Source organism: Taudactylus pleione, unplaced genomic scaffold (genome assembly GCF_031769625.1).
Source record: "Taudactylus pleione unplaced genomic scaffold, aTauple2 ptg000053l, whole genome shotgun sequence".
Taxonomy (NCBI): Eukaryota; Metazoa; Chordata; class Amphibia; order Anura; family Myobatrachidae; genus Taudactylus; species Taudactylus pleione.
Window position 1 is genome coordinate 5,596,130 of NW_028284455.1, and position 18,392 is coordinate 5,614,521.

Here is an 18,392-nt window from a genome sequence, read left to right on the forward strand (position 1 = left end):
CTAAACCCCCTCCTCACACACAAACACAAACACACACACACACACACACACCATCACCAGCCATCTTGAACATGTGCTCCCAGCAGACATTGATATCTCTCTCATTGTATTTTGATGTGTCTCATCTTCTCTCTCTTTCTCTCTCTCTGTCTCTCTGTCTCATATTGCTCATTGTATTTTGATCTTTAATAACCGTTTCATGTATTTTAACTGTACCTTATGACCTAATGTTTGTACAATTTATTTGCGCTCATTATTAGATCATAGCGTTGTAACATCTGTACTTTTACCTGAATAATAATCTTTAGCGCTTTGGACCGCTATTCAACTGTCTCAGTATTCCATTAATGGTATAATCAAACACAGCGCTAATTAGCGACATCTTGTGGTTTCAGAAGGTATAGGCAGGTTTTGTCTTAGAGGTTCTAGGCAGGTGAATCTTAGAGGTTTATAGGCAGGAATGTATTAAAAGGTTTATTGACAAATTCAACAGTGGGGGCTCATCGGTTTATCACACTATCTGATACACAATAACACTCGGTCAGTCCTCCCTCAGCAAAAGGGTGGAGGTGCCTTTTGAGAGACGCATTAGTCTCTCATTACCACAGTGTTGCCGAGAGCGTACTGCCGGTTATTGTGTAGAGGAAGCACTGATCAGAATCCAGGGACTAGAGAGGAGAAAATTTTTTTTTTTCTCCGTTGATAGAACCTTACGTTTAGAGGGGTGCCGCAGTATTGAGTATGCAGCTGAGACGCATTTTTGCGTACGCAGTTAAAAAAATCATTATACGGTTGTGAAGTAGTCGCATTAATGTGTATGCGGCTGGGCACACGATAGCGTATATGCACTTCCGGTTCTGCTGCCACAAGTTTGAACAAAGCCATTGAGGTTTACATTTTTTTTCTATCTACCAATATCTGGGTAAACGTTTATTTTCTGCGCAGAGAAAAAGTGTGTAACAGTGAGTGTATTGTTGGTAGGGGTAATTTATTCCCTAAAGTTAAGGGTACCGTATGATCCTTAAGGGCTAGGTGCAAGGGTTAGCCTAGTCGCTCGGTAAGCAGCTTTACCGTTCTAAACATAGTAGCAGGTGTACATGTTGTCTTTGTTGTATAGAGGTGCGTGAGAGTGGCCGACATATAAACTCTCATAGGTCTGGAAGTTACCTTACTAAAGCTTATCTGGGTCTGGAAGTTGTCTGTTTCAAAACTTATCTAGGTGTGGAAGTGGCCTTACGAAATCTTATCCAGGTGTGTGGGCGCCGCCGACTTAAATTGTTCACAGGTAAGTGAAAGTATCTTGATTGTCTTTCACCAGTTTAAATTTTTATTGAAAAGCGTAGGAGTTGTCTCAGAATGGGAGCCACACAAACAGTAGAAATGTTAGGCAATGATGTGCTGCTAATGGAGGCACCGATCAGATCTGCCCGTCGTATTATGCATACTAAGTACGGTACTTATGCAATAAGGTATTGTGATATATGGTTTAATATGACGAGAATGAGTGTTAGACCGTTTCCCAGAATTGGTGGTTTTGATAAAAATGTGTTAGACAATGTCCAGGATCACATCAGTATGGTGCGATCCCGAGAGAAAAAGATTAAGTCTTGTGTTTAAAACTGTGGCAGCATGAAGGGGATGCGTGGCTTAACAATGTGCAAATGACGCAAACTAGTGTTGTGAGCACATTACCAGAGAATAAACCTGCAGTGCTGATTTGCAATGCGTGCGAGCTGTGAAATAGCGCGCACGTGCGGCACGGTAGCGTTGTGGAAGGTAGTACAGATGGTTCACGCGCACCATCACCGTCATATGCGGACAGTCAATATGAAAACCCATAAAAATGTAACTAACCACTTATACCCTCTCTTAAGCTAAAAAAAAAAGAGAGATCCAGAGTGAGGTAGCTTAACTATTGTTTATTTTCTCCCTCCCATACCCCAACTACCAGTGCCCTCTTGCTTCCATATAAGGGAGAGGTATACTGCACATAGACACGAAAGCCTCAGGGTCCCAGGGACTAACCCAGTATTGTTTGTCAAAGCTTTATAGAACTGTTTAAAATCTTTTCAGCCCGTATGTTTAAATGATATTAAACTGTTGTGCTTTATCTTTCACATACAGGACGCAAGGCTGCCAAAGACATACAACAGCCATACCCGGCTAAGGTTAAATACTTGAAGTACTGCCCTACTCAGGGGACAAGGAAACAATAGAACCATAGACATTTATAACAGAATTCTTTTTATTGCAGGAATTTTTGTATCAATGCAGTATCCTTAGAATTCGTGATGGAAGGGATACTCATTTCACAAGTAATATCTTTTACAACATGTGTAAGGTGATAGGTACTAGTACCAAGATCATCCCAGACCACCTGTCTGTCTCCCGTTGAGATACTGTTTGCCAGGTAGCCTCATGTGAAAATATTATGAGGTTACTGTGCAGGTTCTCATGACAATGTGTAAGAACAACAGGAATTGAAATGTTATTTACTAACATGCCTGAAGCAAACTGTAATGATGTTAAACTTGGAGAAAAATTAATTTGATCTAATAATTTCTTGTGTTCAGAATGCCTGATTGATCGGGGGATAGAACCATATCCGACGTGTTAACAAAATTCTACATCCTCAAAGGGTGGCCGACTAAGATACCAGAGTCCATTCCACCAAATACAGGGAGGATTAATCTACCGAAGGAGATACAAGGCGGAGACGAGGCCGATAGCATGGACCTGTCGATCGCGAGCTTGTGCCGGGAAGATTAAAAGGTGACTGTGAGCTATCTGAGCTAAAGAAATTGCAGATCAGTGTTGCAGCAATGGACCAGTCCGCTGTGTTCATTTTTGTATTCTTTTTCAGAGTTTTCACCATCCTGGGTTGCTCGGGGATTCCTGGTTTCGGTGATGGGGGACTGATACAGACAATGGGAGCTGATGTCGGCATTGATGCAGAGGAGTCGAAAGGAGGAGTGCTATACCAAACCAGGGGAGTGCCGGTCCAATATGTAGTGTATAATAATGTAGCCTGAGTTTGAGTGGTCATGCATGGATATAACGTTTATGTTGTTTTAAGTCATCTTAGGTAATGCAGTCCCAACCCCTTCCAAGGCTCTCCTTATAGGATAGGTGCATCCCAACATCTTTCCCATGATCCCTTAAGGATCCGCGGTGTGCGTATAAGGACAGTTTTATGTTCTCCGGGAGACACATTATCTGAATGGTTCAAATGACCATACTGTGTCATACCATAATAACATTGAACGGTATATTCTCATGCATGGCTAAACAGATTCAGAACAGGTTGTGATAGCGCTTGATTGGCTATCAAAGGGTGGACTGTCAAAACCGGATAATTGGCGAAGACAGAATCTGTTTGCAATTGGAATCTGCGCAATACTATCTTGTAAAGGGCGTCAAGACTCCATCTTAGAAATAAAATCTCACAGCACTATTTTGTAAAAAAAAGGTACAAAGTCAGCCTTCCTCAAACACAGGCAGACAGTGTTTAACACAAACACTAACTTATTAGCATTTGGAACCCTATACAAAGCCCATCTTCAACCCAAAACAGGCAGAATAAACAGGGAGGCTCCGACAGCACAGCTGGAAGCCTCCTTCCTGTATGAGGATTAAATTCACTGTATAAACACAATTTGCAATTGCAGTTTAAAAACATCAGAAAAATACATGTGTGCTTGTGTGTGTGTATATGTGTGTGTATATATATATATATATATATATACACATTACATATTCACTTACAAGGTTCCATTAGCGTTAAGGTATAAGATTTAAGTTTGTTCAGTTAATATAAATGCTGTGAAATAAAGATATTTGGTAACTAAGGTATTATACATGCTAAACAAGCCGTGTTTGGTTTTGTACTGATGCGTACTCTTTCCACAGTATTCCGGTGTAATCGGTGGGGTGATCGCATCATGCATTCTCAAGTTATGGACCGCAGAGACTTCAAGTAACAAAATGTATTAACTGTTAGGATGTTACAGGGGGCGGGAAGGGAGAGACCCCCAGTTGTTAGAGGCTGGGTGAGTCTATTTGAACCAGCCTGTTAAATGCTCCATAACAGATGGATTCCCCTTGGGAACCAATAGCATCAGCAACAAACGTCTCTATTGTTTTGCCTATTCCTGCGGGGGTATAAATATGTGTGCTCCAACACTGGGTCTTTAGTCTTCTTGCTGAATGCTGACTGAGGGGTTTCTTGCTGATGCCTAACATCTGGTACCAGAAGCACTGCGTATGTATACTGTACTTGGGTCTGTATAATTCCTTTGCACCTAAATTTTGTCTGGATCAATTGCGTGTAACTGACTGTACTTTTACTTGAATAATACTTGTGCTTTGGAACCACAGATTCCAGGTCTAAGTCTTTATTTACTGTATGACTGCGTATGCAAATTAGCGTCATCCTTAGAAGTTATAGGCAGGATATTAGAAGGTATAGGCAGGATATTAGAAGGTATAGGAAGGTGTGTATAGAGGTTATGATCCAATAATGTCAGATGGGGGCTCATCGAGTGAAGTCACTTACCTACTCACACGGCACATACGGCTATCGATAACTCAGCAAAGGGTGGAGTGGCCACATGTAGGGTTTTCCTGCAACCGCTTTGTGCTGAAAAATCTGTTTTCATGTGAACAAAGGAAGCTGACTAGAATCCAGGGACAAGAGAGGAAAAAGTTTGTTTTCCTTTGTTGATAGAACATAACGTTTAAAAGGGTGCTGCAGTATTGAGTACGCGGCTGAGTCGCAGTTTTGAGCACAGCAAAGAAGCACTTTTGTGTACACAGTTAAAAAGTCATTATACGGTTGTGTGGTAGTCGCATTATGGTGTATGCGGCTGGTCGCACAATAATGTATACATACTTCCGGTTCTACTGCCACGTGTTTAAACAAAGCCGTTGAGGTTTACCTTTTTCAATTGTTATCAATATCTGGGTGAACGTGTATTTTTCTGCGCAGGAAAAAAGTGTGTAACAGTGAATATTTGTTGGACAAAGTTAAGGGTATCATATGATCCTTAAGGGCTAGATGCAAGGGTTAGTCTAGCCGCTCGGTAAGTAGCTTTACCGTTCTATACACAGTAGCAGGTGTCCATGTTGTCTTTGTTGTATAGAGTTGCATGGGAGTGGCCGACATATAAACTCCCATATGTGTGGAAGTTGCCTTACTAAATCTTATCCGGGTGTGGAAGTTGCCTTTTTCAAATCTTATCCAGGTTTGTGGGCGCCGCCGATTTAAACCGTCCACAGGTAAGTGAAAGTATCTTGATTGTCTTTCACCAGTTTAAATCCTTATTGATAAGCGTAGGATTTTGTCTCAGAATGGGAGCCATGCAAACAGTAGAGATGTTAGACAATGATGTGCTGCTAATGGAGGTGCCGATCGGATTGGCCCGTCGTATTATGCATACTAATTACGGTACTTATGCAATAAGGTATTGTGATTTATGGTTTAATATGACGAGGAAGAGTGTTAGACCGTTTCCCAGAATTGGTAGTTTTGATAAGGATGTATTAGATAATGTCCGGGATCACATCAGTTTGATGCACTCCCGAGAGAAAAAGGTAAAAAATTGTGAATGTTTAAAATTGTGGCAGCATGAAGGGGATGCGTGGCTTAAAAATGTGCAAGCGACACAAACTAGCGTCGCGAGCGCATTGCCAGAAAATACATCCGCGACGTTAAATTGCAATACGGGCGAGCCGCAAAATGGCACACACGTGCGGCAAGGTAGCATTGTGGAGAGAATTGTCAGCAGTTCACACTCACCTCCCCCACCTTATGTGGATGGAGGTGCAAGTACAGTTACCAAAAATACCCATAAAAATGTAACAAGCAATTTGTGCCCTCTCTTAAGCAACCATAAGAAAAAAGTTTATGATGTGGATGATGAGCCTATTGTAATGTCTGCCATTTCCCATGCTGTGCAAATGATAGATGCTGCATCACCACAATCACGGGTGGTGCCGCCATCTCCATCGGTAACAGCAAGGGAAGTGTTAACACCCTCTGCACCCATAGAGGAAGTTGTTCATACCATACATAGCAGCAGCAGATTAAACCCCCAGCTAGGTAACCAGGTCAGAGGTAACAACGCTACCGGTCTGCATCCCATTCGGACGATAACTGTTCCGAATGGAAATGCAGATGTGAACGGTGTAGTGCCCGCGAGGGAAGTAGTAATACATTGTACCTGGACAAGTGCAGAACTAAATTCCATCATAAATGATTTCCCCGATCCCAAAAAGGAACTAGCCAAATGTCAAAGATTTTTGAGAAATTTGGGTAGTTCTCATGAGCCAACTAATAAAGATTGGCGTGTGGTGTTAAGGACCTGTCTGCCACGTAATACCGACGTGACAAAATTTATCACGAATTTTGTTTTGGATGGTGACGTTCCCTTAACAGACCAAGTAAACCAAGGTAACAGTTCCCGAATTGTAACTTAATTGGGTGTATATTTTCCAGTAGTAGTTAACTGGAACAAAATTTTCACAATTAAGCAAAAGGAGAGTGAAACTGCAGAATATTATTGCGACCGGGCTCTGCAGGCTATCACCCAGTACACTGGGTTAGAAGATATTAAAGATAGCACTCACCACAGGGGAATGATAGTCACTGTACTCATGAACGGTCTGAAAGACGACTTAAAGACTCGGGTTCAGACCTTACAACCTTGCTGGAGGGGAGTCACAATAGATAACCTCATAGAGTCTGCCATAGAATATGATAAAAATATCACAAAGAAGAGATAGAGACCCAGAGCGAAAAACTAATGGCTGTCAGTATCCAAGCTCTGGAAGGAATGACAATAACATCACAGACAACTGACACATCTGCACCCACACACACACCTGCACCTGAACAATTACACGTCCTCACCAATCCCACACCACAGCAAATACATCCTTACCCCACATATCATACACAACCACAGGCCTCATACTACCCACAAACTTCATACCTCCCACAATACCCTTATCCTTCACATCCTTACACCCACCATCTTTTCCTCTTGCTCAACTCCCACAACAATCCTTTCATCCAACCCGTTCAAAAATATGTTTTAACTGTCACCAAGTGGGACATGTAAGTAAGAACTGCAAAGTGAAGAACACCACACAGGAACACGAGTTTCCCATGGGTTCATAGGTAACCCCAGTATCTTCTCCCAGGCCTTATATGACTGTTTACAATCTTTTCAACCTATCAATGGATCTGTTCTAATGTAAAATGTGGACAATTTATTGTTGTATTTTAGGTCATGTCTAAATGATATTAAACTGTTGTGCTTTATCTCCCACTCATAGGACACAAGGTTGCTAAGGATAAACGGCAGCCATGCCAGGCTGAGGTCGACTACTCGGAATACTATCCAACCCAGTGGCCCAGACATTATTTAGAGCAGTAGCTATTAATAACAAGATTTAATTGCAGGAACCTGTATGCAGATACTAGTTCCCTAGAATTATTAAAAATGATAGGGAGACTTATTTTACAGGTGACGTTTCCAAGAACATGTGTAAGGTGATGGGTAACAACACTTTCTTTATTTTCCCCCCCTTTGAGATACTGTTCAAACAGGCAGCCTCATGTGAAAATATGATAATGAGGTTACTGTGCAGGGTCTCACGAAGATGAATGAGAATAACCAAAATTTAAAGTGTTATTAACTAACATGTCTAATGCAAACTGTCATGATGTCAAATCTGGAGAATTTGTTATGATCCAAATTTTTTTAGCTCAGGTTGTTTGACTGATCGGTGGAAAGGTCCGTATCTGATGATACAACATCCTCAAAGGGTGGCCGAGGAAGATACGTGGGTCCATTCCACTCACTATAGGGAGGTTAACCAACTGGTGGAGATACAAGGTGGAGAGCTTGTGCCGGAAGGATTAAAAAGGTGACAGTGAGATATCTGAGCTAAAGAAATGTGTTGATCAGTGCTTCCAGCAATGGAGTGGTCTGCTGTGGTCATCCTAGTTCTTTTTCTTTCCACAGTTTTTGTCGTGATGATCTGTTATATAAAAATATGTTAAGTCCATCATGGATGGAATGTGATGCATATACACCGCACATTACGCACAATTGAGCTGCTAACATGACGCCCAGTAGCGAATGCACAATTATTAGCATCATGCGATTGCATCTTTCACCATTTCACATGCACACATTATGCTTAAGACCCCGAATGAAAACACTGTTTAGTAGCTAAATGCGCGCGCATCTGTCCCCAGTAAACTAGCATCTTCATATCAAACCCCGTACTCTCACACATTACATATTCACTTACAAGGTTCCATTAGCGTTAAGGTATAAGATTTAAGTTTGTTCAGTTAATATAAACGCTGTGAAATAAAGATATTTGGTAACTATGGTATTATACATGCTAAACAAGCCATGTTTGGTTTTGTACTGATGCGTACTCTTTCCACAGTATTCCGGTGTAATCGGTGTGGAGATCGCATCATGCATTCTCGAGTTATGGACCGCAGAGACTTCAAGCAACAAAATGTATTAACTGTTAGGATGTTACAGGGGGTGGGAAGGGAGAGACCCCCAGTTGTTAGAGGCTGGGTGAGTCTGTTTGAACCAGCCTGTTAAATGCTCCGTAACAGATGGATTCCCCTTGGGAACCAATAGCATCAGCAACAAACATCTCTATTGTTTTGCCTATTCCTGGGGGGTATAAATATGTGTGCTCCAACACTGGGTCTTTAGTCTTCTTGCTGAATGCTGACTGAGGGGTTTCTTGCTGATGCCTAACATCTGGTACCGGAAGCGCTGCATATGTATACTGTACTTGGGTCTGTATAATTCCTTTGCGCCTAAATTGTGTCTGGATCAATTGCGTGTAACTGACTGTACTTTTACTTGAATAATACTTGTGCTTCGGAACCACAGATTCCAGGTCTAAGTCTTTATTTACTGTATGACTGTACGCAAATTAGCGTCATCCTTAGAAGGTATAGGCAGGATATTAGAAGGTACAGGCAGGATATTAGAAGGTATAGGAAGGTGTGTATAGAGGTTCTGATCCAATATTGTCATGCTCACACAATAAACTTGGTGGTGCAGAATTTTCTGAAAAGCGACAGGGGCGTGCCGGAGACGCTTTGGGTGGCCCGAAAAATTTCTGGCCACTTTCGCCATTCAGCGACTGCATGCCTTAGACTGGAGCACCAGCAAACACTCTTGAACCTGCCCCACCATCACCTGAACAAGAGGTTGTGACGCGGTTGAACTCAACCGTCTATATGCTTCAGAGGATGGAGGAGCAGCAAAAGGCCATTCAAGCCTATACATCCACCTATGACATAGGCAAAGGAGGGGGTATGCACCTGACTCAAGTGCAGTGGAGAATGATTTACGTGTTGTGCAAGGTTCTCCAGCCCTTCGAACTTGCCACACGTGAAGTCAGTTCAGACACTGCCAGCTTGAGTCAGGTCAATCCCCTCATCAGGCTTTTGCAGAAGCAGCTGGAGAAAGTGAAGGAGGAGCTAAGATGGAGCGATTCCGCTTGGCATGTGGGACTTGTGGATGAAGCCCTTCATTCGCTTTGCCAGGATTCCAGGGTGGTCAATCTGTTGAAATCAGACCACTACATTTTGGCCACCGTGCTCAATCCTAGGTTTAAAGCCTATGTGGTGTCTCTCTTTCCGGCTGACACGAGCCTGCAGAGGTGCAAAGACCTGCTGGTGAACACACTGTCAGCTGAAGTTGAACAGCTCCTTCTTCATTTTCTCCCGCAACTGGGGCTGCCAGGAAAAAACTTAGGTATCCTAAGCAACCCGCTGGCGGTGATGCAGGACAGGCAGGACCAAGTTTGGACATCTGGTCCGGACTGAAGGACCTGGCAACAATATCTGACATGTCTACTGTCACTGCATATGATACTGTCACCATTGACTGAATGGTGGAGGATTACATCAGTGACAGCAGCCAAGTAGGCATGTCAGACAGTCCATACCTGTACTGGCAGGAAAAAGAGGCAATTTGGAGGCCCCTGTACAAACTGGCTCAATTTTACCTGAGTTGCCCCCCCTCCAGTGTGTACTCCGAAAGTGTGTTTAGTGCAGCCGGGAACCTTGTCAGCGAAAGGCGTAGGAGGTTGCTTCCACAAAATGTGGAGAAGATGATGTTCATAAAAATGAATTATCAACTCTTCCAGGGAGACCAGCCTCCAGAACGTACAGAGGGACCTGTGGTGGTGGATTCCAGTGGGGACGAGTTAATACTCTGTGAGGATGAGGATGTACACAACACTGAAGAGGGTGAGGAATCGGTGGATGAGGAGGATGAGGACGACATCTTGCCTCCGTAGAGCCAGTTTGCGCAGGGACAGATTAATTGCCAGCTTGTTTTGTGGGGGCCCAAACGAACCAATCATTTCAGCCACAGTCGTGTGGCAGACCCTGGCGCTGAAATGATTGGTTTGTTAAAGTGTGCATGTCCTGTTTATACAACATAAGGGTGGGTGGGAGGGCCCAAGGACAATTCCATCTTGCACCTCTTTTTTTTCTTTGCATTATGTACTGTTTGGGGCCTAGTTTTTCAAACTGCCATCCTGTCTGCCACTGCAGTGTCACTCCTAGATGGGCCACGTGTTTGTGCCGCCCACTCGTATCTCTTAGCATAGTCATCCAGCTACCTCGGTGCAACCTTTTGGACATAAAAATACTATTGTGAGGTGTGAGGTGTTCAGAATAGACTGGAAATTAGTGGAAATTAAGGTTATTGAGGTTAATAATAGCATAGGAGCAGAAAAACCCACAAATTCTGTGATTTTAGCTGTTTTTATGCTTTTTTTAAAAAAAATACAGATCCAAAACACAAAACCCAGAACCCAAAACACCGAAGGGTGGTTTTGGCAAAACCAATCCGGATCCAAAACACGAAGAAAGATCCAGATCCAAAACCAAAACACAAAACACTAAAAGTGGCTGGTGCACACCCCTAGTTTTTGAGTATTTTTATTTAATTTTGATATGAGTGAGTGGGATTTATGAATGAATGAATAAATTAATTAATATTTTCTACATATTAGTGCACATTTAAATACAGAAAATGTTAAATCCTTTTAAAAAGGTGGTTCTAAATAATAACTAAAGTTTAGGCTTTGGGTGCACTTTTGGGTGTATTGTAAAGACAGCAAAAACAATGATCTTTGCAATTGCAACGTAACCTGTCATGTGGGGTGAGGTATGCAAATCGTATTGTACTGTCTTGTAGCTAGCTGAGCACTCCCTTGAGACTTCTATGACATGTCAGCAAGGCTCTGGGTTGCCGATTGGGAGTACTCAGTTAGTATTGTCTCTAAGGGCAAAATTTACTAAGCGGCGGGTTCTAAACCCTGGCAGTTTGTTGGCGGTTTGGCAGTGGTTTTGCTATCCGCAGATTTACTAAGGCCAAAACCGCTGCAAAACCGCTGTCAAAACACATTTTAGAATAGAATAGAACAGGGCTGTCATTTAGAAACTGCTGCTAACCCGCCACAACACCCCCAGGGTCTAGAACCCGCCATCAAACTCGCTGCTTAGTAAATTTTTCCCTAGCTCTCTAACATACTGTAATGAACTTCTGGAAGGTGGGCAGACAGGCTTGTTTTTTTTGTGGTAGGTCCATGCGGTGTCAAGATCAAACGCAGAATTTGGCTGATAGGTCGAACAGCAGGAACTTTCTGATATTTGTTCTGCAAGATGGTTCACAATGCACCTATGTTGTGCCAGCTACTGGGATACTGGAGCATGCAATCTATATTCTAGAGAACTGTATTACTCTGTGCTCAGTGTCCCAGTGAGGTGAATTTATAGTTTGTATAACTGACTAATTAAATGTTGGTTGGCATGTTATTAAGTCCTTAGAGGAAAATCCACTGAAAACATATATCCCTCATATTTTGAAGTGTTCTCATGCATTTAATGTGCATATTTAACTTAGGGTGCCTGAAAATGGTTTGAGTTGGAGTTGCACGATTGGCAGGGACGTGCAGTCAGGGTAGACAGGGGAGGCATATAGCTCCCCCTGTCATATTCCTGAGATTTTATATTAAAATTATTAGAGTAATACAAAGAAGATATTTATAACCAGTGGCACCTCCTTACCTGTCTGGCTGGGGGGTCTGCAGTGCACATCCTCCCTTGCCATCCAGGTGATTGACAGCTGACGTCACTGGGAGGCGTGACTTAAGCACTACGGCTGCAGGGGCATGACCTAAATCAAGGGGTGTGGCTAGCAGACAGGCTGGCTTTTAGGTGCTGCATTAGCTGCAGCCCCTAGGAACCAGACAGGGTTGCCGTTATAGCAGGGGAGCACTCTCTGCTATTGCAGTCCGGCCTGGCAATCCCAGGGGGAGAAAACACCTCTACCTGGAACTGTCTGTCTGGCTGTGATCAGCAGGGTAGTGCTTCCAATGAGAATTCACTACCACTGTTGCTAGTCTAGGCAGTCCCTGCGGGTGGTGGAGTTTACTGGGGAGGCTGCTTCCTTCTTTATAGTCAGACACTGCTTGTAGAGCTGGGGGCAGGGCCACACCACGGAAAAGAGAGAGAGCTAATGGAGGCATGACTCTGAGTATGGGGGGCGTGCTTGAGCACTGATGGACACCTTGGATGTGTCATGTGACCAAGAAGTGCACTGCAGTGTTTAGAGATGGAGCTCAGTCAGCAGCAGCAAGAGCAGACACAGTGATGCAGGTAGGAGAATCAATGGACACTGAGGATTATTGTAGTGAGGGGAGAGTTACAGTGAGTAGGGAGTGAGACAGGCTCCCAGAACTCAGACGCATCTCCATGTGTGCCTCCCCAGCCAATGACCTAACCAGACATCACTGACGATTGGCCGCATGACAAAACAATATATTGTTACAAGTTTAATGTAACTATACTGTGTCTGTTGCATCATCCTGTCTGATGTGCAGCACTTCAGATGGGACAATATGATCTCCCAATTCATCGATTTTTGAATTTGGGGTTACATGCTATACTAGGGGTGGGCAATACGCGGCCCCTCCAGATGTTATAAAACTACACATCCCAGCATGCTCTGCCACAGTTTTGCTATTTGGTCATGCTAAAAATGTTGCAATGCATGCTGGGATTTGTAGTTCAACAACAGCTGGAGGGCCGCTTATTGCCCACCCTTGTGCTATACAATGGTCATTGCAATCCAACGCGGATAGCAATATCGGCCAAAATATCAAATAATGTGTAATTTTTTAGTTCATGGCCTTTTAGCAGTAAGTAATTATTTTATTATAAAAATGTATTAGAACGTTTAATGATTGTTGTGAAGAGGTGGTCTCTACTGCTGGTCACAATACAGTAGTGTTTCTTTGTTATGCTTAGCAAAACTATTTAGTTCTGCTTTGGTGATTTTGGAGTAATAAGTATAATTGTATCTCTAAAAATATACCTCAATATTTTATGCATTTTTTTTCAATTATGGGGAAACTAAACTTTTGTACTTAACTAGCGGTTGGACCCACGTGTGTGGAGCAATATTGTTAGGTCCATCTGGTCTGCCTTTTTTCTACTTTTAATTGTTATAGATTAAGTCTAAACTGTAGCCATATCTCATACATTCTTAAATCATGCTACTGTATGAGTTCCCACCACAACTGCAGAGTGACCATCCATAGATCTAGCACCCTCTCTGTAAGAAAGTTCAACTTCTTCCTTGTGTTACATCTATCCTCCGTGTGCTACAAGTCGCGCTACACAACGCGTGAGCGCCGCACGACTATTTTTGTGTGAATTTTCCCTTTAAAATTTGTCTTAATCGCATAGTGTTGTGAATATGCACAAACAGCTTATGCTGAGTAAAATGATAAGCAGCATGCCTATATCCTGTGTGCGACTGCCGTTAAATCTGCATGCAAAATGCTAAGTTACAGTGTCAATGGCTGTGACACTGTAACGTAGCATTTCACATGCAGATACTGTACATACAGTACATGCATACTGTACCTTCCAGACTTTCTCCCTCTAATGTTATATTATTTTAATTTATTTAAGTGCTGCGTTCCTGATCTCTATTAATACCTTTGATACATTTGAATGTTTTTATAATATCAACCACTTTGTATTTCAGTTGTAGTCGCTCTTCTTTGAATGTTTCTATTTTATTCATATCTTTTTATAGAATGAACAATTCAGAAGATGCAAGGTGCTGTCTTACCAGAGACCTGCCTAGTGACAATGTAACTTTCCTCTTGCTGCTGCAAAATACCTTTCTATGCAAATAAGTATTCTTCTGGCCTTTCCACTCTTTGCTTGCAGTACCTTCATATCATCTGAAACTGTAACTCCAAGGCCAGTTTTTCTCTTCTATTGTTACAGTACTCAGTCATTCATTCTGTTTGCTCTTCTTTTGTTTGTTTTTGTGCATTCCACCAGCATTATTTTACATTTTGATGTAATAAATGTAAAATTACACATTTTAGTTTATTCCTCTATTTTCTTTACATCACAGCACATTTTAAGGTATCAACCCTGTTACAAATCTTCATATTACCTTCATAGAGTTATCCCTTCGCTTGTAGACCACAAATAATATCCCCATGTAACACAATGAAAGTATTGGATACAGCTGATAGCTGAGATTCTGCACTGACTTATCATCTGAACTTACACCAATGACAGCAGCAGTCTGGGCCTGGTTCAGAGGTTGACGCATATGCAGCTGCAACTGTGTCTTTTGACACAGCCATGACTGCGTCTTTATGCTAAAGTCATGGCTGATGGTTTTCCTGCTGAGAAACCCACCGATTGCAGTGTTAAGATGGTGTATTAAGATTCCTCATTGCCCATAATTTGCGTGGCCATTTCTCGCCAAAGCACGCAACTTACAATTTTTTTCTGCTAATTTATCATTAGGGGAGGTGTCCAAAGGGTTCTGAAAGAAATCCCCACATTTTTAGCCAAAAATAGGGATTTTGCTATTTTTTTTCTCCTGGTCTGGAGAAAACTTTTCTTCCAGCCTTTTTTCGCCTGTTGCCGTTTGTGCCTGTTTTTTGGCAAAAAATGTCAGTTTTTGCCGCTAATTGAATACGGCCCTTAGAGCGGTAATCATCAGGGCACATCGGCAGTGCGACTGCAACGTGTTCGCCCATACTTAAAACATTAACCACTTGCGTCCAATATCTACGCTGTATCCATCTCTGAATCAGGCCCTCTGCCTCCTGTTCTTTAGTTAACCTTTATTTATTCCACTATATTTGAGTTAAATCCAAAGATTTTCAGTCTCTTAATGAATGTGTTGCGGCATGCCTTATAAAATGTCTTCCTAAAATCTAAGTGAAGCTAGGTACAGAACCAAAATGATCCTGATAACACCAGATGTTGAGTGTACACACTACACAATAATTGCTTTGTTTCAAATGATCACCTGGACTTCAAATCGTTGAGGCGACATTTTTTATATGCACGATCGGGTCAATCTGTGTACATACTGCAAATTCTTATGAGACAAACATAGCGTGTGCAGCACATGCTAAATCGGGAGCCGATCCAATGGGTTTTAGATCAACCCTCGGGCCCTGGTGTTACATGCAAACTACACAATTATCAGCCCTATCTGACAGATATAGTCATGTCAGGCTGAAAATCATATAGTGTGCACTCAGTTTAAGTTATATCCACTGATCCACCCTGATCTATTACTAGATTTTTGACATTATCTTACAGCAACAAAGTTATTCCAGTAATAGCCCTACCATTAATGTTAGACTCGCAGGTCTACAGTTATCATATCCTTACCTGCTGCCTTTTTTTTGCAGTGGACCTACATTTGTCATTGTCCAATAGCCTGGAATTCTTCTGGCAGCAGTGATTGGATGAAATGTTTGGTCCATGGGAGAAGATGTGACCTGGCAGTGTGCCAGGAAGCAGTACAAAAGCAATCCTCTTGTTCAGGGCCGGCTCTAGGGGTGTTCGACCAGAGCGGTTGTACCCTCCCCAGCATCTTGATTTCAGATTTCGATTTCGGGCTGAAGTGGCCCGCGGGTGGTCAAATCGGGAGGTTGGGGACCTCCACCGCCGCAGCTGTGTGGCAGTGCCGGACCCCCGGAGTGTGAATGGATGCTGCGCGCATGCGCGTGGCATCCATTCACTGATGGGAGAGGGCTGGGGGAAGCCCAGCCAGTTACGGAGGGCTGGGTTTTACCCCCAGCTTGATGTTATTTGGAGGCGTGCCGTGCGGGCACGCCTCCAAATAGCGTCACGTGGAGGCGTGGCCTATGGTAATTAGGCCACACCCCCAATTTCGGTAGCCGCGCGCGATGTAAGGGCGTCTTGTTCTGGGCCGGCACAGGGTGCTCGGACCCCTGGAGCCGGCCCTGCTCTTGTTCTTAACTTCATAGCTATCTCAATAAATCCAAATAAGATGGGGAAAAACACAAGGTCACAATAAAGAACCCCTAACCCAGAACCTAGTTCCTTAGAGCAAAGCTGGGGAAAGCCTCCTGATTGTTTAGAATTAGAACATATTTTCCTCAGCATGATATAGATACAGAGTGAAGCAGAAAAATTACTACAATTAAATAATGCATTAGAAAGCTTCATACTGAAAAAAGCTTTCAGCAGCTCTATCAACACTTTGAAAAATGAGCTACAGCACACTCATACTCTGGAAGAACAAATAGATAACCTTATCACCCATGTCTATGCTCTGGAGAATAACATACGACCTTAAAGCTGCCACAATACAGGAGCTAGAATGGCATTTAGATTATTTAGACTTTAGAATGAATGAATGAATGAATAGTTTGGGGTTAAGGGGTCTCTATGAATCAGTTGCACCCACATACATATAACCTACACTATTCCAGTTATTTCAGTCTGCAACTGTTTAAGGATATCTTGTGTGATGTGTCACCTTCTGGTATGATGGAAAGGGCTCATATATAAAACCCAGGGAAGCTCCTACATATTGTCCAAGGAATGTCATGTGCTGATTACAAAGTGAAACAGGAGATTATCCAAAAGCTCAATAAAGTAGTAGGTTGTTGTTTCAGGTTCAAGAAATTCAGGTTTCATCCTGGGAAGGAGGAACTCCATACAGGGGCTTCCCCTTCACCTTAATTGCACAGAACAATGTTTTTTCTGTGAACAGCTTAAGATGTTCCCTGTTTATAAAAATATTTGGATTTGATGATATGTAAATTGTTGCTTGGGAAATAACGGAGGTCTCAATTCACTTCCTAGATTTACAGTATTAAAATGCCCTATAGGCAATAGTCAGAGAGAATATAAAGAAGGATGGAATTTTACTTCACTTTGACCTATTTTGTATCAAAGGCATAGTTATTTTCCAGAATGTCAGGAAGTCTCCCAGAGACATTACATCATTACATCATTCATAGGCATGCTCAGAGTGGCTCAGGTGAGTAGGTTATGTCCCAGAGGGGGAAAAAGGAGAAAAGGGGATAGTCCATGATCCATCAAGGAGAGGTCCTGTTGAGGCTACCCCTGTGCTGGCTCTTGCACACACCTATGTCTACACTATTGAAACACAGGGGTTCAAGCAGAATCTATGCGTTTCCCATGTGACAAGTATTAAAACTAGCAATTCTGTATTACCTGTGGTTAATACACTTTTTGTAATACTGTTTCTTTATATTGTTCCTCAGTAGTTTATTTCATAAATACTAGGGATGAGCGGGTTCGGAATTCTGAAATCTGAACCCCCCCGAGCCTCCCCGATCCGAGTTGTATCCGAGTCAGGCTCGACTTTTCCCGCCTGACTCAGATCTGAATTCGAGGCAAAACATCATCATCCCGCCTTCCGGATCCCGCGGGTTTTGAATTCTATAAAAGGTCCCCGCGTCGGCGCCATTTCTCACTCGGGCTGTCTACAGTGAAGAGGGAGGGTGGGAGCTAGGGCTGGCTGGGCTGTGTTGTGTTGCTGTTGTCCATAGGGGCTGTGTCCACTCAGTCCATAGGGGCTGACTGGGCTGTGTTGTGCTGCTGTTGTCCATAGGGGCTGGCTGGGCTGTGTTGTGCTGCTGTCATAGAGGCTGGCTGGGCTGTGTTGTGCTGCTGTCATAGGGGCTGGCTGTGCTGTGTTGTGCAGTCAGTTGTCCATAGGGCTGTGTCCACTCCAAAGTCTATAGGGGCTGGCTGGACTGTGTTGTGCAGTGTCCCATAAAAGCTGTAGTCCTAGAGGGGTGCTGTAGTGTTGTCCAGGGGGTGATCTGTGCATCAGAGGTGCTCCCCCAAAGTGCACTCCAAAAAATATTTTTTTTTTCTGTGTTTGTGAATTGTGTTCGCAGTAGCTGCACGTGCATCAACAAAGTAGCACCAAGCGTGCGCCTGTGTCATAAGTGTAGGGCCGGCTGGCTTGACCATTAAAGGGTGCTGTAAC